This window comes from Pseudorca crassidens, chromosome Y (genome assembly GCF_039906515.1).
Source record: "Pseudorca crassidens isolate mPseCra1 chromosome Y, mPseCra1.hap1, whole genome shotgun sequence".
Classification (NCBI taxonomy): Eukaryota; Metazoa; Chordata; class Mammalia; order Artiodactyla; family Delphinidae; genus Pseudorca; species Pseudorca crassidens.
In genome coordinates, this window is record NC_090318.1 from 18,801,504 (window position 1) to 18,822,514 (window position 21,011).

The 21,011-nt window shown below is 53.0% G+C and overlaps 1 protein-coding gene across 1 annotated transcript in view; it reads left to right on the plus strand.

Moving 5' to 3' along the window:
* The first annotated feature begins 64 nt into the window (after positions 1 to 64).
* LOC137217813 (H(+)/Cl(-) exchange transporter 4-like) overlaps positions 65 to 21,011 on the plus strand; it is a 74,363-nt gene continuing 53,416 nt past the window's right edge. The window contains exon 1 of the mRNA XM_067724773.1: positions 65 to 107. The gene's annotated coding sequence lies outside the window, so the exon portion shown is untranslated. The remainder of the gene's footprint in view (positions 108 to 21,011) is intronic.

Below are 21,011 nucleotides of genomic sequence, written 5' to 3' on the forward strand. Positions count from 1 at the left end.
CGTTACGTGGCGGCGTGGGCCCGCCTCCCGGTGACGTCAGCAGCCATTGCACCGAAGAAAGGATGCGGCGCAGGTGGGCGACCGGCCTGCGCCATGCGGCACTGCAGGTAAGGGACTCTGCAGGAGGAGCCCCTGCAGCCCGTCGGCGCCCCAGAGTGGGGTTTTTCTGGCTGCTGCGGATGCTGCAGGCACGAGGCAGCAGGGAGGGCGCAGAGGGCGGCTGCAGGCTCACGCGTGACTTGGGTCTTGGCAGGCGCACCCTGGGAAAGTGGGCAGGGGCCAGACTAAAAGACCGGGGCTTCTTTCACAGGAGGGGAAAAAAAATCAGAAATGATCACAGTACACGCATTGTAAGGAGAGACAGGGGCTGCTTGGCAAAGATAACTGTTTACCGACGGTCATTGTGCTTCTTAAATAATGACACATTTAGTGATTCTCCTTACAGGGGTTTGTCCTCAGTAGTCAGCCTGATTTCTTTCAAAGCCAAGCTGCTTTGCTTGAAATGGAGTGGAAAATTCTTGGTTAGCATTTGAAGAGCTAGATGTGCGGTCTAAATTGTTTGGCATTCTTTTGCAAGGTTCCGGCATTTAAAGGGGATATGTCAGAAATGTGTTTGTTTTCTCCAGGTGTTTTAAATAGATTAAAATATAACAGTATCCAATAAAATAAAGCTCCCAATGTGCGTGTAGGAGAGTGCAAACCAGCTACATCTGTTAAGATCAAAAAGGTCTTTAGAAGGGGGTGGAGCTGGAAATGAACACCAAAAGCCATGAATTTCCAGTGTTCATTTTGTTTTTTACGCGGACCTCTCACTGTTGTGGCCTCTCCCGTCGCGGAGCACAGGCCCCGGACGGACGCACAGGCTCAGTGGCCATGGCTCACGGGCCCAGCCGCTCCGCGGCATGTGGGATCTTCCCGGACCGGGGCACGAACCCGTGTCCCCTGCATCGGCAGGCGGACTCTCAACCACTGCGCCACCAGAGAAGCCCTCCAGTGTTCTTTTTAATTCCATTGCTAAGTAATTTGCTTGCTGAAAGAAGGGGCTTGATGACTGCAGTGGCAGATGGAGGAGGGATCAGCTGACTTCAATTTTAGCAGGACAGGAGGTGGGATTTTAATGGACTCTTTTGAGAGTTCACACCTGTGTTTACATTCCTTTCTCTGGTTCACATACGACCCGAGGCCAGGACATGTGTGGGTACCCTTAAGAGGAGAATGTGGCCTTCTTTCCTGTAAAACGTGACCCCTCTGGAAGCCGTGGTATCACTGAATTGTATTGGAACGCACACCATGTATTATTTGACCCATCCAGCAACTGTGGGAGGACCTGTAAAACAATGGTATTTTAGTTGATAATTAAATAAGGCATTTTTTTCAGCGGTTGGACACCCTGATGTGTTGCTGCAGTAATTCAGTAATTAATTTACTGCAGTTTTCTTCATTTGGTTCAGGTTGGCTATTAGAGTCAAGGTCCTCAGGCCCCTACCTTCCCTTGTTCCCCAGCCCAACCCTAGACAGCAGATGAGAGACAGATGTAGTAGAGACCTGATTCCACTTCTGGCTTTGGGACTGTGGAACCTGGGACAAGTCACTTTGTGTCTTTGGGAGTCAGTTTTCTTGTCCCCAGAGTGACCAAGAAATTTATATCAGGGTTTCTCAGCCTTGGCACTATTGACGTTTGGGGCTGGATAAATCTGTTTGTTGTGGGCACCGTCCTGTGCCCTGGAGGATGTTTCTTTAGCTGCATCACTGGCCTCCACCCACTAGATGCCAGTGGCCCCCGCCCCCCAAGTTGTGACAATGAAAAATGTTTCCAGACCCTGCCACTTGTTCCCTCGTGGGGCTCCATTGCCCCTGGTTGAGAACCACTGATTTGGACGATCTTAGATGTTCTGGCTCTGGTATTCTAGAATTCATTTTCCTATGATTTGTTTCATGCTGAGCCCTTAGTCAGAGATCCGATTCCCTTTCATGATGTTGTCAATGCAGAGACTTTTTTATGCTCTGGGGTTCCAGAAGTAGCTTCAGTCAAAAAGGGGAGGCCTGTTTTGTGTGCCAGTCGTAGTTGGGAAGCTAGCTTGCCAGAGTGTCAGGGAAGGAGGGAAGAGCACAAGCAGTAGACCACCGTGTCCGGAACTGGGGTAGACCAGAGTCCCCATCCTTATCTGCAAAAGTGGGAATAGGACCCGTGTGCAGGTGTCGAGGGGAGGGAGTGAGGTAACGCGGGTGCTGGTGCCCGTTGTGGCCGTCACGGTCACGCGCTTTACGCTCCAGTGTAGGACTGGCCGCTAAAGGTCTGGCTCTGACACTTCAGAGAGCGGCTTTTGCTGCACCACTTCACCTCTTGGAACCGTTGCCGAAAATGTAAATGGGGCTACTGTACTTGCTGGTCCTGCTTCTTTGGCTCTTGGGGGGATCAGATGGATGTAAGAGGGTCAGCAAGCTGGAAACTCCCGGGAGACAGGAAGCAGTCATGGCAGTGGCATTGCGAGGCATGGGCTATGTGTAGTGGGTTTGGGGGAGGGAGCTTATAATCAAACAATTATCCTTGTCCCCCCCACGGGCCTGGGACTGTGGTGTGCCCCTCCCCCAGTACCCTTGCCCTCAGCTCGCTCTCTCAGCCTCTTCCTGGCCCCATAAAAACTGCTCTCCTGGGGGAGGGTTGGTTCTTTAGCGAGAAGGAGCCAGTGTGCAGAGGCCGGGGCACAGGCAGCCTCCTTTGTCCACTTCCAGCCATTTTCTTTACAGGTGGCGCCCACAGCCGGCCAGGTAGCTTGTCCCCAGAATGGCTTGGCACGCTATGTGGGTCATTGGGCGTTGTCTCTGCACCCAGTCAATGATGTGAAAGAAAATGAAAGAGGAGGAGGGCTTCCCTGGTGGCGCAGTGGTTAAGAATCCGCCTGCCAATGCAGGGGACACGGGTTTGAGCCCTGGTCCGGGAAGATCCCACGTGCCGTGGAGCAGCTAAGCCCGTGCGCCACAACTACCGAGCCTGCGGTCTACAGCCCACGAGCCACAACTACTGAGCCCACGTGCCACAACTACTGAAGCCCGCACGCCTAGAGCCCGTGCTCCGCAACAGGAGAAGCCACTGGAGTGAGAAGCCTGCACACGGCAAGGAAGAGTAGCCCCCGCTCGCCACAACTAGAGAAAGGCCCCGCGCAGCAAGGACGACCTAATGCAGCCAAAAATAAATAAAAAATAAGTTAAAAAAGAAAAAAAAATGGAGGAGGATTCTCCATCAAAAGCGACTTAAGCGATGGAATGACTGTCCTAGGCAGCTCTGCTGCTGTGACAGAGTACCACACACCGGGTGGCTCATCAACGACAGACATTTATTTCTCACAGTTCTGGAGGCTGGAAGTCTGAGCTCAGGGTGCCCGCATAGCTGGGTTCTGGTGAGGGCTCTCTTCTGCATTGCAAATGGCTGCCTTCTTGTGTCCTCGCATGGTGGGAAGAGAGCTCTCTGGCCTCTTCTTATAAGGGCACTAGTTGCATCGTGAGTGCTCCATCTTCATTACTTAATCACCTGCCAAAGGCCCCACCTCCTAATACCATCACATTGGGGATTGGGATTTCAATATATGAATTCTGGGGGATACATTCAGTCCATGACAATAACCAGCTGTAACTTGTGCCCTTGATTGGATCCTGGCTTGAACAAACGTCAGTAATAGGCTTTGGGGACACCTGGGTTATTTTTATGTGCCTGCCTTCTAGATCATGCGAGGAGACTTGTAAATTTGATTAGATGCCATAATCTCGTGGTGTGGTAGGCATCCAGCTCAGCCACTCCTCATTCCTGACACCGAAACAGTGAGATGAGACATGGTTGTTTCCTGCTGCCATGTTTCAGGGTGATTTGTTACACAGCAGTAGATAACTAACACGTGTATATGTACAGGAGTCTTATTTTTCAGTGATGCATGCTGAAGTAGTTAGGGGTGAAGTGTCATGAGAGCAAAAACTTTTAAATTTTTTTTTTTTTAACATTTTTGGAGATCTTTTTAATGTATGGCTGAAGAGAAGACAGATGAATTCTCAAACCTGCTTCTGCGTTCAGTCTGTTGCAGTATCACATGTCATGTAGCCTCTGGAAAATTCCACTGTACACTCATGAGAGAATGAGAATGGAAAAAGGCAAATAAAAATGTACAATTATTATAAGAATGTTTTCGGCAGCATGGACCCCCTTAAAAGGCCTTGGGGACCTCAGGGTGTTCCCAGACTACACTTTGAGAACCACAGTAATTTACTTTTAAATGGTTCAATTGAATGGAGAGAGAGCGAGAAGAGGCAAATACAGTCAAATAGGAACACTGGTTGAATCTGATTGGTGTTATTAATTGGACTCTTCTCCATAATGTGCTGTGTATTTGAAAATGTGCACAATAGGAAGTTCAAAAGAAGGTAGAAAAGAAATGTAGACTCTTGGACATGTGAGGGATTCTGATTGAGATCTGAGGGTGAAGCCCAAGGGGAGCATTCTTAACCTGAGCTCCAGGTGCCCTTGACCGCACGAACCTGAGGCCCCAGGTGAGACCTGCTGGCCTGGAGGTTCCCAGGTTGCCCAACAGCCCTCCAGCCCTGCACCCTCCCAAACCAGACCCAGGGGGATTAGTTAGTGGCGAGGAGGGTGGGTGTATGAGCCCTCTGCAAATTCTGGCATGTGGGCTGCGGGAAAGGCCTTATTATCAAACCCTTGCTTGACTGTGTTGTCGGCCTGGCCAGAGATAAGTTGTCCTTTCTGAGGGCAGGGGTGGTTTCCTTTCTAGAGAGTGATAAGTAGTTTTTGAATGACTTGTTTTCCATCGAAATAGTAATAGATGCTTTCTGGGAGGATTTCACGCAGGATAAAGGTTATGGAAAGAAAACAAAGTCTCTTTCCCATTCCCGGTCCCCCATCCCACTTGCAAAGGCAACCACTGATAACTGTCTTATATACTGTTTCAGAAAATGTCTGTGCAAATACATCCATCTATAGAATGTACATAGCACTTTCCTTTTTCTTTTTTCTTCACTAGGATGTAATTTACGTGGAATGAAATGCATAGATCTTAATTCAGTTGGTTTTGACCAACTGAAGAGAACATTCTTGGTACTCCCACAGGGCCTCATCTTGCCCTCCTTTAGTCAAATCCTCTGGCTGGAGGGTACCACCATGCTGATTTCTGTCAGCACAGTTTACTTTCGCCTGTTCTTGAACTTCATATACCTGGAGTCCTATGATCTGTACACGCTTATGCCTGGCTTCTGCACTGATTGTGCATGATTGTGAGATTCATCTGTGTTGTATCATGTAGCACCGATTCATTCATTCATTCCATCTTCTTGTGAAAGTACTTGGGAGAGTAATATACTTGATAGACCTCGTTTCTCTTAGTCCTGCTGTTTGGAAGCTGTTGTACATCAGCTCGCTCACAGCATGTTCCAGAGTGTGGACGGTGTGCAAGTTTACTTAACCAGTCCCCTCTTGATGGGTGTGTGGATTCCTCAAGCTTTTGTAATCAATGCTTGTGGTATTAATGCCAATGTAAAAATGCCAAACAGGAAAAGACCTCTGGGATTAATTAAATGCATAGAATTTAGATGTTGGAAACTAGCTAGCTTCAAAAATCAAAGCAACCCTTATATTTTACATATGACCAAGAGATGTCCCGAGAAGTCAGGTGACTTGCCCAAGGTCACGTGACCAGTGGCGACAGAGTTGGGGAACAGCCCAGGTCCCCAGATGCCTTGTACAGAATGTTCTTTTTTGCACTGTAGGCTCTGTGAGGGAAGGAACCGTGTGTGCTTTGTTCAGCACTGTAAACCCAGCACATAGCACGTGGCAGAGTAAGTGCTCATTAAATTTTCGTTGGATGAAAAATTAAGTGAAATGTTAGTACCCTGAGAAAAGACCACCGATATCCTGAGAACTGCAAAGGCGTTTCCATGAGACGTGAGCCTCGATATTCATTCGTTCATTCATTCATTCACTCCCTCATTTACTTCTTTGTTCAACCAGTATCTGTTGGGTCCCTGCTGTGTGTCTAGGCCAGGGTTTCTCACCCTGGACGCTATGGGCTCTCGGGCTGGATGATTCTCTGTGGTGAGGGCTGTCCTGTAGGATGTTTAGCAGCATCCCTGGCCTCCACCCACTCGATGTGGGTTGCAACCGTTCTCCACTTGTGACAGCTGAACTCCAGACATTGCCAAGTATCCCCTGGTAGGGAAAATTGACCCCAGTTGAGACTACCAGTCTAGGCACTGGGGTTTACCATGGAACCAAATGGCCAAGGTTCGTGCCTCGGTGGAAGTGACATTCAAGTCGAGGAAAGAGAAGATAACTGATAGGTTGTGCTGTCGCATGAAATATAGCGGGAGGCGGAGGGTGGGCAGTGGTGGATTCAGAACCCTGGTTAGACAGGGCGGTCACGGAGGCCCGTCTGAGGGCTCACATGTGACCAGGGACTGAGGGGGAGACACGTGAACATCGAGGGGGCAGAGAGCTCGGGCTGAGGGAACAGCCAGTGCAAAGGCCCTGAGGCGAGGCAGCAAGGAGGTGGGCGTGTCCAGAGAAGAACCACCCAGAGAAGCGTGGTGGGAGAGGTGCTTGGAAGGGTGGCTGGGGGGACCCTGTGGGGACTTGGAAGGAGTGGCACCAACCCTGGTGACTCTAGGTGTGATGGCAAGACACTGGGTGCTCTTGAGTGGGAGAGTGACACTTCTGGACTTGTGTTTGAAAGGATGGCTGTGGCTGCTGTAAGGAGAAAAGTCAGAGGTGGGTGAGAGAGAGAAAGCAGGGTGGCCAGCGAGGAGGTGGGGACGGTGGCCACGTGAGCTGTAGCTTAGAGGACCGTGCCCTTAACTAAGTTAGCAGCCACGTCGTGCTCGGAGCCAGGCGGGCCTTGGACATCAGAGGAGCACGTGTGGTCAGGTCACACTGTGAGTGTGTGACTACAGCGCCTCGAGCTGGAGGCCACCTGCCGCACCTGTCAGGACAGTGTCACCAGTGACGGCGGCAGTTCGCAGGGACAGCAGAGGCGACAGCTCTTGTATTCCACATACGACACTGGAAAGGCTCCCCTTCCGGCCTCCTGGTGTGGATGAAGTCGCTCGAGCTTTCTCGCGGGCCCTTGAGCCTGCCGCCTGCCTCTTTCCCCGTGAATTGGCTGTTCTCTGTCTGGAGGGCTACGCCACCCCCTGTGCTGGCCAGCTTGGGTCAACCACGGTCCACTGTCGCCGAGCCCTCCCGTGCAGGTCCTTGTGCCGGTCCTGAGAGCAGGGAGCTGGCCGTCGGTTGGACTGATGGAAGTTTGAGACCAGAGCCTTCCCTGTTGGAGGTGACTGTCCGCCTCCTGGGGTCCCGTGCGGGGAGAGCCCCGCAGGCTAGGCCGGGCCCTCGAACCCCCGAGGATGCTGCGGGGCCCACTCCCACCAGCGGCAGCGCTGATCCGGGGGTGGGGGTGGGCTTTGGCTGGAGGGAGCGTGACACAGACACGCGGAGTTCTGTTAATCCCCTCGGGAGGTCTGTTCCTTGCCCTGGTGCCCGGGGACCTGCTGACTCATTTCTCGTGGCTGCTGTTGCTTCTCCTGGGCTCGCCCCTCACTTTTTACCACGTCTCTGGGGGTGGCCGGAGCTTACCTCCTGCCGGGATCTTAGCCTCCCTTCTGGGTTGCGATGGTCAGTGTAAAATTTATTGTTTCCATCCACCGGAGCCCTTGGAGGTGCTGGTTGGGTTAGGACGAGAGGGGCCACCGCAGCGATCCCAGACACATTATTTTCCTCTTAGCTCCGTCAGGCCTCCCACCAGCCTGCCTTTTGCCCAAAACATAGGAGTTGACTGACATTTCAGCCCTCACCTTGGTAGCCCCGCTGGAATACGGTGAAGCCACCCCGTGGCCGTGTTCCCGCTGTGGCCTTGCTCTGAGGACACTGTGAAGGACGCCTCGAGGCTGCATTGGAGGACTCCGTGCATTTAACCTTCACGGAGATGCTAGTTGTGAGTGTCTGTGACGTTGTTTTCATCCACGAGGGGGAGTAGCCCACATGAGCAGGAAGTAGATTGTTGCGGAGGAAGATGGTCTGCAGAGGTCCCAGGAGAGGGAGGGACGCCGCGGCGTTTCTCACGGGCATCGTCTTCAGCCGCTGTTATGGGCTGATACCGTGTCTCTCAGAGCTCACGTGGTGAAGTCCTAACCCGTAGTACCTCAGAATACGACCTTACTTGGAGACGAGATCTTTATAGAGGTAATCAACTTAGAACGAGGCCACGAGGGTGGCCGCAGTCCAGCGTGACTGGGGTCTTTATAAGAAGAGGAGGTTTCTGCACAGACAGGCGCAGAGCGAAGAGGGTGTGAAGGGGCACGAGGAGAAGACGGCCGTCTACCAGCCAGGGAGAGAGGCCTGGGATGGATCCTGCCCTCACAGCCCCCAAGGAACCAATCCAGGCGTACTGTCGCCTGGATCTCAGGCTTCTGGCCTCCAGCATTGGGAGACAAGAAGTTTCTGCCATTTGAGCCACCTGGCCTGTGGGGCTGGTCAGGGCAACCCAGGTGAACTAATCCAGCGGTGTTTTCCAGGGCACACGAGCCATCGCCCACCCGGGAGGTTGGACGGTAACCCAGCAGCCTTTACTTGAGCGCTTTCCGCGCAGTTTAGGAGAGGCTTGGCGAGCAGTGCCCTCTCCGTGGAAGCAGGTAGCTCTTGGGTCCCGAGAGGAACGAGGCGTGTTCAGTCCTCTCACGACCCAAGAGGAAGGGCCCTCAGGGCCCCGGTGGGAATCTGGCTCCCTGCTCACTGTCTGTGGGACTTGGGCTTGAGACCGAACCTCCCCTCTGCCTCAGTTTGCTGATCTGTAACGTGGGCCTGAGGGTGACGGCATTTGCTTCAGAGAGTGTCAGGACCCCTGGTGCTGGATGCGTGTGAAGCGCTTAGGACGGGAGCCCTGTACAGAGCCGTTGTTGTTCTTATTACTGTGAGGAGGGGGCTCTGGGGACGGTCTCCATCCTTGGCTCTGGGTGCCGGGAACGCGGAGAACTCATGGCCATCTCCCTGCCCTCTGGTGGGGGGGATGTGAGAACAGAGTCCATTGCGTCACCGGAGGCCGTGTGCAGTTGGCCTCGGCCGCTTCCCAGCACGCAGGCCGTGTTCCGAAAGGGGCCACATAGCCGCGCAGCCCTGGGGCCACAGGAACCGTGCCACGGAGGGCGGCCGCGCCCTGCACCAGCTCGCCAGCCTTGGGGGGCAGAAGGGGTGCGGGGAGGGCTGGGTGCTGGGCAGGGGCCAAGGCGGAAGCAGGGGGCGGGGTAGAAGTGACCCTACCCCTCTGTGCCCTCTCCAGGCACCATTTTGAAGCTGACAAACTTTAATTCTCACGTCTCTTTCTGCGCATCCTGCGGTCTAAGCTTTCTTCTCTTGGGGACGCCCGAGGGTGCCGTGGCCCTCGGCCTCTCGCCACGTGGCCACCAGGGGGCTCGTCTCAGTGTCAGCGCCGCTGGGCCTAACACCCCCGGGGAGCGCCGTGCGGTGGCTGGAGCATTGGCTGGAGGGGGTGGATGAAGCGTGGCCCGTCGCCTAAAGGTGTCTGCATCTTGAAAGCGAGACTCCATCATCTCAAATGAATTTGAAGTTGCTGGGGTTTCAGGTGAGATGGCAAGGGGAGGGGAGGAGCTTTGACTAGTGGGGGAACTGGCCTCCAGGACGGGCCCGATGACTGCCTCCTGTGTTCATGGCCAGGTGCAGCCTCTCCCACACTGAGTCCCTCAGGGCTGACTGCCACCGGCGGGGTGCGCTGGAAGGGACGGCGTGTGACTCGCCAGGCTAGGTCATAAGAGACGGCTGCTTCCACCTCGCTCCCGTGGAGCACTTGTTCTAGAGGAAGCTGACTGCCATGTCCCGAGGACGCTCAAGCAGTCCCGTGGAGGCGCAGGGTGCAGTGGAACTGAGCCCTCGCGCCAACAGCCAGCACTGCCTTGCCTTCAGATGCCTGCGGCCCTGGGCAACAACCTCCGGAGAGACCTCGAACCAGAAAGACCCAGCCAAGCTGCTCCTGAATCCCCAACCCATAGATACTGTGTAAGATTATATGTGTATGATTTTAAGCTGCTGAGTTCTGAGGTGGTTTGTTATGTAGCATTCTAGATAATACACCTGGGGAGGAGAGGAGCTCCATGCACAGTTTAGGTTATTGAGTGTTAAGTTAGGGCATATTGATGATGAGCTCCAGTGTACTGATTTAAGTAAATGGACAACTGTGTATATTTCAGGAAAATGTCTACTTCCCTGTGGATCTTCATAGCCTGGAGACTTCAGTCTCCACTAGCCCGCAAATGCCAGTGGGGTCTGGATGTCTGCTGTCACTTCAAGCACCCAGCATTGCAAATCTGAGATGCCACTTTCTTTGGGAGCATCTCCCCTTTTCTCCCTGCACCAGTGAAATGTGCTCCGGCCTGTAATGCAGCTTGGAGCCCATGTCATGGTGGGTTTGCCAATCCCAGTGCCCTTGCTCCGTCAGAGGGTTTAGACTTTGGACATGAATTATTTCAGTGGGAGATCAGTTTTTCTAGTTAGGTATTTTAAAAGAGAAAGAAAGTAGTTCACAGGCGCACTTGCATTGCTACAGAGGATAAAACTGCAGACCATGGTGCATGTGAAAGGCGATGCAATCAAAGAGACGTGTCCCAACCTCTCATTTTCACGTCTAGTGACTTGAGTATGGTTTTCGTATTCTTTTTGTCCTGTGTATACTCACAGGTAAGCTATCTTGCTTGTATGTATTTTTGAGTGTGCCTGTGCAGTGATGTCCCAAGGATTGAGCTGACTTCTTGATAGAGTTTTCTATCTCTAGATGGATATAATATTGTTTGTTTTTTTAAAAAAATGTTTATTTAAATGTGGTTGATTTACAATGTTGTGTTAGTTTCAGGTGTACAGCAGAGTGATTCAGTTATACGTATATATGTAAATATATGTATTCTTTTTTTTACATTCTCTTCCATTACAGGTTATTATAAGATATTGAGTAGAGTTCCCTGTGCTGTACAGTAGGTCCTCGTGGGTTATGTATTTCATATTTTAATCCCAAACTCTGAATTTATCCCTCCCTCCCCCTTTCCCCTTTGGGAGCCGTAAGTTTGTGTTCTGAGTCTGTGGGTCTATTTCTGTTTTGTAAGGAAGTTCACGTGTATCATTTTTTAAGATTCCACATATAGGTGATGTCATATGGTATTTGTCTGTCTGACTTACTTCACTGAGTGTGATCATCTCTGGGTCTAGATGGATGTAGTTTTAATAACGCTCCTTGTAGAGGAGAGATCGTGTATGCGGTGGGTGAAGCTTTCTAGGGTTAACGGATATTGTAACTGTACAGCAGGCTCAGCAAACACTGCCTCAAAGGTGCAGATGGTGGATGGGGGTGAGTAACGCAGGCCTCTGCCCTCAGGAGCTCAGAGGCAGCAAGCTTTGAAACAATGATTCCAGTTTATAAGTAAGATCGGTAATCAAAATAGTAGTAATTAAAACACGACGGGAAGGATGCAGGGAAGGAAATGGAGTGGGGAACAGGAGCGGAATGAAGGGTTATAAGGGCCCCTGGTTGTTAAAGCCCGGTCTGCGGGCCAGCAGCAGCAGCAGCCTTCCTGGGAGCTTGTAAGAAAGGCAGATTCTCGGACCGTGCCCCAGAGCTGCTGAAGCTGAATGTCTGCGGGCGGGACGGGGACCCAGCCCTCACGATTTGCCAGGTCACCTGTTGCAATCAATAAACTGTATCAGGGAGTTTTCCTGCGTTCTTACATGGATGGCAGGTTTTACTTTGCCCATTAGTACAACTTACCCATTTGGTTTCTTTTAAGGGTCGTGCTTTGGTGTCATCCCTAAAAACTCTGCCTAGCCCTAGGTCACGAAGATTTTTGCCCATTTGTACAGGGCCATAAACATCATTCAGGGATTTACGCAGGCAAAGGCATCCCTGGTTGAAGAAAGAGAAAATGGCCTGCGATGCTGCCTTCATTTGGGTTCTCTCAGAAGCGGAGCCTGAGATGAGGATTCTGGTGCAGGGCGTTTCTTGGGTGCTGCAGGGACCCTGGGAGGGGCGACTGGGAGAAGAAGGCACCCGTTAGAGCCTGGGCTGTTAATGCAGCTCACCATGTGGGCAGCCGGAGCTTAACTGCATGCTTTGGAAACTCTAGGAAATGATGCTTGCAGTGTCACGAGCTCCTCAAGTCACCTGTGGGTTCACTAGGAGGACCTAGGGGACTCGGTGTATAGTTGTCTTCGCTGCTGTGACTTCCTCTGATGGAAGGATATAAAGCAAAATCAGCAAAGGGAAAAGGCGATGGGGCAAAGTCTGGAGGAAACCAGGCTCCGGCTGCCAGAGTCCTCTTCCCGTGGAGTCCCACAGGGATGCGCTTCCTTTTCCCACAGTGAGCTGAGGCAACACGGGTGAAGTGCTCTCTACCCAGGAAGCCTGTTAGTCTCAGTGCCCACATTTCTGTTGGGGGGCGGGTCCTGTAGGCACTCTCTGTCCAGCTTGTATCAAAATTCCAGACTCCCAGAAGGAGAGCAGGGGTTCAGTATCAGTCACAGTATTTGGACAGCCAGTTTAGGTACCGCGAGCCATTCTTATCAGTTCTGGGGATGGTGTCAACCCTCCCGAAATCCACGTTCCCAGGTGCCAGCCGAGGGCCAGCCTTGCCAGCAGGCCTTCCTGAAGAGAGCAGTCTCTGGCCTGCAGTGCTAAGTCTTTTCTGCACAGGTATGAAACACATGCCTTGAAATGACCCCATTCAGGGGGCGAGGCAGTGGGAGTATTTATGCACCAGTTCTCGAGACATCGGTTAATACCTGCTCCCAGTAATGTTCTTCAGGCGTGCCACGCCAGCAGAGCCACCTTCCACGGGGCCGGAGGCAGTGACCTCAGGCACACACATACAGTTGGGAATCAGCTGGAGCTCACTGGAAGGTCTTGAGGGATATGGGTGGGGCACTGGAAGCATCAGGTACAGTAGTTATTCTAGAAATTGGGTGGGGACGACAGAGCCGTGTGTCCAGGGCAGTTCACATGCGTGTAGTCATGCAGCAGTATTACAACTGTGGGTGAAACGACCAAGGTCAAGGCTTCCCTCTAACTTCCTTGGGGTGTGGCAGGAATGCTGGGTGGGAGGCACAGGGAGAGCCATGGATGGGCACCTCCTCCCTGTGTCTGCCTGTTTCTTTCTCTTCTTCTGAGCCTCTCATATGCATATATTTGTTCACTTGATGGAGTCCCATAAGTCCCTTAGTGTGTGTGTGTGTGTGTGTGTGTGAGTGAGCGAGCATTGTGGGGGCAGAAGATACTTGTATGTTTAACAAATGTTTGCTATAGCCTCAAACATGCATGGCAAAATAATTTTTTTTCTTTATCCACACGAGCACATTGGGAGACCCGTGTCTGCTGTGTAATTTGAAGTTAGCTGTGAATTTGTATTGGATTGCATTTTTGAAGCGTGTCATGGGGTTGTGTGCACAGAGATCCAGGGCATGAATAAAGGCAGGCCCGCGTCCCCTCATTCATTTTAAGGTCCTGATTTCCTCCCCCCCCCACCCGTCAGAGAACTGAGTGGATGGGGAGCTGGCCTGGCTGCCCTAGGAGGAGGGGCTGGGGGGAAAGGGTTTACACTGGATCACAAATTCATGATGATGATCGTGGTAATGCAGGCCTCGAGTAGAGGTGTGACACTCTTCAAAGGCAGGAGCTCCAAGACTGCCCTCTTCCCCAGTCCCCCCTCCAGGATCACAATCTGCATTTTAATAAGACCCCAGGGCATTCATGGGCTCATCCCAGCCTGATTCAGGCTCTCAGCTGAGAGGCTGCACTTTGGAAGCACCTGGGGAGCTTTAGAAATGCTGATGACTGGGCCCCCCAGACCCGGCTTTAACTACTCCGGGCTGGACCTGGGGTTGGGGGCCTTTGTGAAAGGCCCCAGGTGATTGGGCTGTGCAGCCAGGGCTGGGACAGGCCTGGGACCTGCTCACTGCACCTCCACAGAACTCTCCTTTCTCAGCCACCAAGACACCTGCCCTCCTGCCTGCCTCTGACCATGGCTTCTTTTTTAAATTAATTAATTAATTAATTAGGCTGCGTTGGGTCTTCATTGCTGCACGCCGGCTTTCTCCAGTTGTGGCGAGCGGGGGCTACTCTTTGTTGCGGTTCACAGGCATCTCATTGTGATGGCTTCTCTTGTTGCGGAGCATGGGCTCTAGGTGCACGGACTTCAGTAGTTGTGGCACGTGGGCTCAGTAGTTGTGGCTCGCGGGCTCTAGAGCGCAGACTCAGTAGTTGTGGCATACGGGCTTAGTTGCCTCGTGGCATGTGGGTTTTTCCCGGACCAGGGCTCGAACCTGTGTCCCTTGCATTGGCAGGCAGATTCTCAACCACTGAGCCCCCAGGGAAGCCCCTGACCACGGCTTCTTAATCTGCTTGGTCCGTGATTCTGTCTCTGGCCCCCAGTCCCGCCTGGCTCCCCGCGTTTCTTCTTTTGAGATTCTTTTCCCATATAGGCTATTAGAGAGCACTGAGTAGAGTTCCCTGTGCTGTACAGCAGGTTCTTAACTAGCTATCTGCTTTATATCTAGTATCTGCTTTATATCTAGTAGTGTGTGTATATGTCAGCGCCGATCTCCCAATTCACCCCTCCCTCCTCCCTAGGTTTCTGACTTCAGCCCGGTCCCTTTTCTATAGTCAGAGTGTGGTCCGCAGACTGGCAGCAATAGCTTGTGAGAAATGCAGAGTCTCAGGCCCTACCCTGGCCATGCTGGATCAGAATCCGCATTTTAGCCAGCTGTCCAGTGCTCCAAATGTGCAGGAAGGTGGGAGAGGCGCTGCTCTCGCTGTCAGGGCGGGGAGAACTGGAGGGAGGGGCGCCGCTCTCGCTGTCAGGGCGGGGAGGACTGGTGGGAGGGGCGCCGCTCTGGCCGTCAGGGCGGGGAGAACTGGTGGGAGGGGCGCCGCTCTGGCCGTCAGGGCGGGGAGAACTGGTGGGAGGGGCGCCGCTCTGCCTGTCAGGGCGGGGAGAACTGGTGGGAGGGGCGCCGCTCTGGCCGTCAGGGCCGGAAGAACTGGTAGGAGGGGCGCCGCTCTGGCTGTCAGTGCGGGGAGAACTGGTGGGAGGGTCGCCGCTCTGCCTTGTCAGTGTGGGGAGAACTGGTGGGAGGGGCGCCGCTTTGCCTGTCAGGGCGGGGAGAACTGGTGGGAGGGGCGCCGCTCTGGCCGTCAGGGCCGGAAGAACTGGTAGGAGGGGCGCCGCTCTGGCTGTCAGTGCGGGGAGAACTGGTGGGAGGGTCGCCGCTCTGCCTGTCAGTGTGGGGAGAACTGGTGGGAGGGGCGCCGCTCTGGCTGTCAGGGCGGGGAGAACTGGTGGGAGGGGCGCCGCTCTGCCTGTCAGGGCGGGGAGAACTGGTGGGAGGGGCGCCGCTCTGGCCGTCAGGGCCGGAAGAACTGGTAGGAGGGGCGCCGCTCTGGCTGTCAGGGCGGGGAGAACTGGTGGGAGGGGCGCCGCTCTGGCCGTCAGGGCCGTGAGAACTGGTGGGAGGGGCGCCGCTTTGCCTGCCAGGGCGGGGAGAACTGGTGGGAGGGGCGCAGCTCTCGCTGTCAGGGCGGGGAGAACTGGTGGCGTTGGCGGGAGCCAGGGAACCCGGCCTCAGGAACTGGAAGACCTTTACTTATTCAGTTTCTCGGCTGTCGCTGTTGACATTGGCACGGGCCGTTCTTTGCTGTTCGGCCGTCCTGCGCATTTAGGATGTTTATCAGCATCCCTGGCCTGTACCCACTTGATGCCACTCTCCGACCTCCCCCGCAATTGTGACATCTGAGAATGTCTCCAGGCACTGCCAAGTGGCTGCTTAGGGACACAGTTGGTCCTGGAAGGCCACTTTGGGGAGAAATGACCTGTGAATCCACATGGTTCAAAGGTCACCAGTTGACTCTGGGGCCCCCAAATATAACCCCTGCAGGGAAGTGCCCAAAAGGCTCGTTTGGTCCAGTTTTGAATTAAGGCAGAATTTCTCCGCCTCAGCGCTGTCGGCACTTGGGGCCGACCTGGTCACTGTAGGGTGCTGAGCAGTATCCCTGGCCTCCACCCACTAGATACCAGCAGCACCCCTGTCTGAGGTGACAAAATGTGCCCAGTGACCTCTGGGGGCAGAATTGCCTGTTGGGAGCCACTGGTCCGTCCATCGTTGGTCTGTGTCGCCCAGTCTCATCCCCCCGCTGTAGACCCGCCGTAGAGGTGGTGGCTCCCAGGGTAGCCACTCCCCTGGAAAGAGGGTCCTCCTTTTCTCTGTCGTCCGCATGTGGCACTGCATGGGTCCCCTGCTCGCCCCACAGCCAGTCGCTGTGCCTGGCGGTTGGAGACTGTCATTGGCCAGCCTGGGTCACGTGCCCACGGTGGGGAGGGGAAGCTTTGGTACCAAATGGAGGGGGGGGATAATTCTGGGGGGGGGGGCGAGAATGGCCTGCCCTTGCACTCCTGTGCGCAGGTAAATGCTCGGCTGCACTGCCATCTAGTCAGTAACCAGCTCGTCTAGCGAATGCCAGGTGCCAGCGTTTCTCTGCCTGTTTCCAGGCCACCTTGGAGGGCGCTCAGCCCTTTTACAGGTGAGCAGCCCAGGCTCGGCGGGGCTGGAGGCACCCACATTGGCCTGCAGGGCCCAGGTGTCCTAAGCCCCCATGCCCCCTTCAGCTTCTTCCTCCAGGCCTCCCTCCACGGGCCTGTCAGAGGGCTCTTTCAGAGCATCCTCTTCTTCTCCAAACACTTCCGCATCTCAAAAGAAAGCGAGCGTTTTTAGGCAGCCCCGAAGTCCCTGCCCATTGAACTGGAGCTTTTCTTCCCTCCATAGTCCCCTTCTACCCAAACCTCCAGGACGGTGGAGAGTGGGGAAGGGATTGTGCTCCAAAGAAAAATGACACTGCTATCGCTGGAAGAAGGAACAGATGCGTGCTGGGCAAAAGCCACAAATGAGAATCGTGCCTAAGAAGCTGCATTTCCTGATGGGCAGCCCACATTTTCAAACACTTCTTCAAATTGCAAAGTATAGCAAACACGCCCCAAGTGCATAACACCTGACTGTATGGCTTAATGGATCGAACACGAAGCCTCCGTGTCACGCCTAACGTATAATTTATAGGATGCCACGTAGATGGAATCACACAGTGTGGATTCTGACGCGACTCGACTCTTCGGTCAGCAGGCTGTGTGAGACACACCCACTGCAAGCATACCTTGGGAAGCACTGGAGTCAGAGGGTGTGTAGAAGCCGAGAAGCCACTGAAGGTGACAGAGGAGTGGCCACGGGTCGGAGCGGGAATTGGCCTTGAGTTGCTCAGGGCACAGAGCAGAAGCCATGGGCTGTGGAGACAGGAGTTCCTGTGACCTGAGGCAGGAGCTGGGGCTAAAGGAGGCTGAGGGAAGGATGGCAGGTGAGGCAGGGCAGGGTACTGGTTGGAGCAGATGGAGAGGAGGCAGGCCCCGCCCAGTGGACTCAGCTGCCCCAGGCAGCAGGGCTGCTCACACAGCACCCTCTGGTGGCCCCGTGGTGCAGTGACACCCCCTCTGAGCCCCAGGGAGCCCAGGCTGGTAGCCTTCAGAGGAGCGGCCAGCACCAAGGAGCTGGCGGCCAGCAGACATCAGCCCTGAGTTTAGTGCCTGCTGTAATCCATGCAGGTTGCAAGAAAAGTGACTTGTGATTGGTTGTTGGAGCTTCTGGAAAATCTGTAAGACATGAAGCTTTTTTCCATATATTTTGTTTTTAGTTGTCATCTAAGGCCTGGCTCTGAACTCAGTGTTCTGGGATCCTCTCCTCCTTGTGTCCTACTCCTTTCACGGTCTCTTGTGAGTATGTGTGATCTCTAGCCCTGATGGCCTTGACCACTTTGTCAAAGTGATGCTATGACCATATTTGTATTCACAAGCCAGGGGCATCTGGTGTCTTGAAGCATTAGGATACCTAACTTGTTGGAGAAACTTTTCTGATGGTAGGATATCCTAGAAACCTTGATGTGTATGTGTGTGTGTTAAGAACTACCTTTTATTCCCTTGCAGCTTCCAGGTTGAAACGTCGCTCGGGAGGTCCTGTGCTTGCATTTGCAGGGTCCCATCCTTCCTTTCCAGAATCCTGTGCAGGACAGCCATACCTCTTCATCTTTTTTTTTTTTTTTTGCTGTACGCGGGCCTCTCACTGTTGCGCGCTCTCCCGTTGCGGAGCACAGGCTCCGGACGCACAGGCCCAGCGGCCATGGCTCACGGGCCCAGCCGCTCCGCGGCCTGTGGGATCCTCCCGGACCGGGGCACGAACCCGTATCCGCTGCATCGGCAGGCAGTCTCTCAACCACTGCGCCACCAGGGAAGCCCGCCTCTTCATCTTTGTACATTCCCAGTGATTGGTGATGCTTGCTTTGCTGCTTCTGTTGGTAGGTGAGGCTTGAAGGCTTGCCAGTGGCTCTGGCACTGTGGACAAGGGCCTGGCAGGTGGCAGATGCCCCGTGACTGCTTGTGTCAAGTAGCGCCCAGCAGCCCCCGAGCGCGGCCTCTTTCTGTAGGTCGCACGTCAGGGCACACAGGCACATGTCTTCTTTCTGCTCTGTCTGGGCTGCTCTGTGTTTCAATGACCGAAGGGCTGAGTAGACGAATTGTAACCGAGGCTGCATGGCCCCTGAGCTGAAAATATTTCTCATCTGGCCCTTTGTAGGAAACATTTGCCAAGCCCTGAATGGCAGTTGAGTTACTGCGAGGGCACAGGGAGGAGACAGACGGCAAGGCCAGCTTGCTGGAAAGGCTCACGGGGCCGGGATGAGGTTTTGGTGGCAGTTTCTCCCACGCCCACACTGCCAGAGGAACCTGCTGGAACTCACCCTTGGGGTGACCAGCCTTCCTTGCTGATTGGAGACTTTCGACTTTTTTTTTGGCCGCACTGTGCAGCCTGCAAGATCTTATCTCCCCGACCAGGGATCGAGCCCGGGCCCTTGGCAGTGAAAGCGCAGAGTCCTAACCACTGGACCGCCGCGGAATTCCGAGACTTTTAATATTTTAATCTGGGTGATGACTTTTCGTTCCATCTGCCCAAGTCATCTGGGGATTAGCTAGTAGTGTCATGGTTCCAAGTGGGAAACCAGCCAAATGTCCATCCACAGTAGACTGGATAAACTCACTGTGGTCTGTTTGCACCATTGAATACTATAGGACAGGAAGCGGCAAAGAACGTCATCCCGTGGGCCAAATCCAGCTCACTGCCTGAGCCAAAATGAGCTAAGAATTGATTTTTATATTTTTTAATGATGCAAAGAAACTGAAGGAAGAATAATACTTGGTGACAGGTGAAGATTATATGAAATTCAGACTTCATTGTCGATAAGTCGAGTTTCATTGCCACATAGCCCCAGCCATTAATTTGTGTATTGTCTCTGGCTGCTTTTACGTGACAGTGGCAGAGTTGAGTAGTCCCGACAGAGGCCACGTGGCCCACGAAGCTACAGATATTTACTCTCTGGCCCTTAATAGAAAAAGTTCACTGTTGTAGAGCATAGAGAATGAACGAACGATAGTTAGATAAACTCAACACCATGGGTAGATCTTACAACACAGTGTAGAACAGAAGAAGCTGGAAACAAAATATCCCGTTTATATAAAGTTCAAAAACGGGCAAAATTCATCTGTGGTGTGAGGATAGTGATTACCTTTACGGGTGGGGTAGGGGCCCGGAAGGGGCCGTGAGGGAGCTTCTGGGCGCTGGTCACGTTCTGTCCTTGATCTGGGAGCTGGTTATGTGCGTGAGCTCACTTTGTGAAAATTTGAGGAGGTGTACACTTAGGACTTTTGCCTTTTTATGGATAGATGTTTATTTCAATGAAAAGCTTACTTAAGAAAAGTGATTTCAGTCTGACAGCTCCTCAAAAGGTTAAATGTAGAGTTACCATATGACCCAGTAATTCTGTTCCTAGGTGTCTACCCAGGAGAACTGAAAATACATGTCTACGTGAAGACTGGAATGACCATAGCAGCATTAGTCACCATAGCCCCAAAGTGGAAACAGCCCAGATGTCCATCAGCTGATGAGTAGACAAACACAACGTGTGTATATCAAATACAACGGAGTATTATTCACCCATAAAAAGGAGTGAAGCACTGATGCTCCAACATGGGCAAAACTTGAAAACATTATAATAACAGAAAGAAGCCAGACACAAAAGGCCGCATATGATATGATGCCATTTCTGTGACGTGTCCAGAAGAGGCAAATCTGTAGAGAAGGAAAGCAGATGAGTGGTTACGAGGGGCTGGGCCAGGAGAGGGACTGCTGTGGGCATGGGGTTACTTGTAGAGGATGAAAACTTCTGGAATTAGATAGTGCACCTCTGTAGCCAGAAGGAGAAGGTCCCAAGATGACAGCCACCTCGCCTGCTCTTTCGTGCTGCCCTTCCAAGCACAGGTGACTCGAAGGTTGACAGGGCGAAGGCCTGACTTCTCCACCAGGTAATCCAGACCTGCCCCCAGATCCAGGCCAGATGAGTAATGCAGAGCAGTTTCCAGAACGTAAGTAAAATGAGGACGTTAGATTTGCTACTTTTGTTTACTAAAATAGCAGTTGCACGAAAAACAGGGCAAGTTGGAAGATTGTAGATAACTCACTTCCTGGACTTGCCCTGTGATTATGCCCAGGCCAGTCCGGCGTCCCTGGTCTCTATTTCCCTCTGGCTTGATTGGAGAGGAGCAAGCATCTTCCTAGCAGCTACTGGTGCGCATGCATTTCCATCAAGGACAGGAGCGTGGACTCTTGGCTTCTTGCTGGTTACAAGATCCCCCTGCTTACCTGGGGCTTGCTTTTTCTATGTTTTTAGTAATCTTTTCTGAGTTGCACTTTTGGGTTCCCATTTCTAACTGTTAAGGGCAATAATGCTCACAGATATCACTATAGCTTTTGAGGATGTGAGATTATCACTCAGATGATCTCAATTTTGCCAACAGTGAAGATTATGTTCTTTTTTCAAATGATTTTC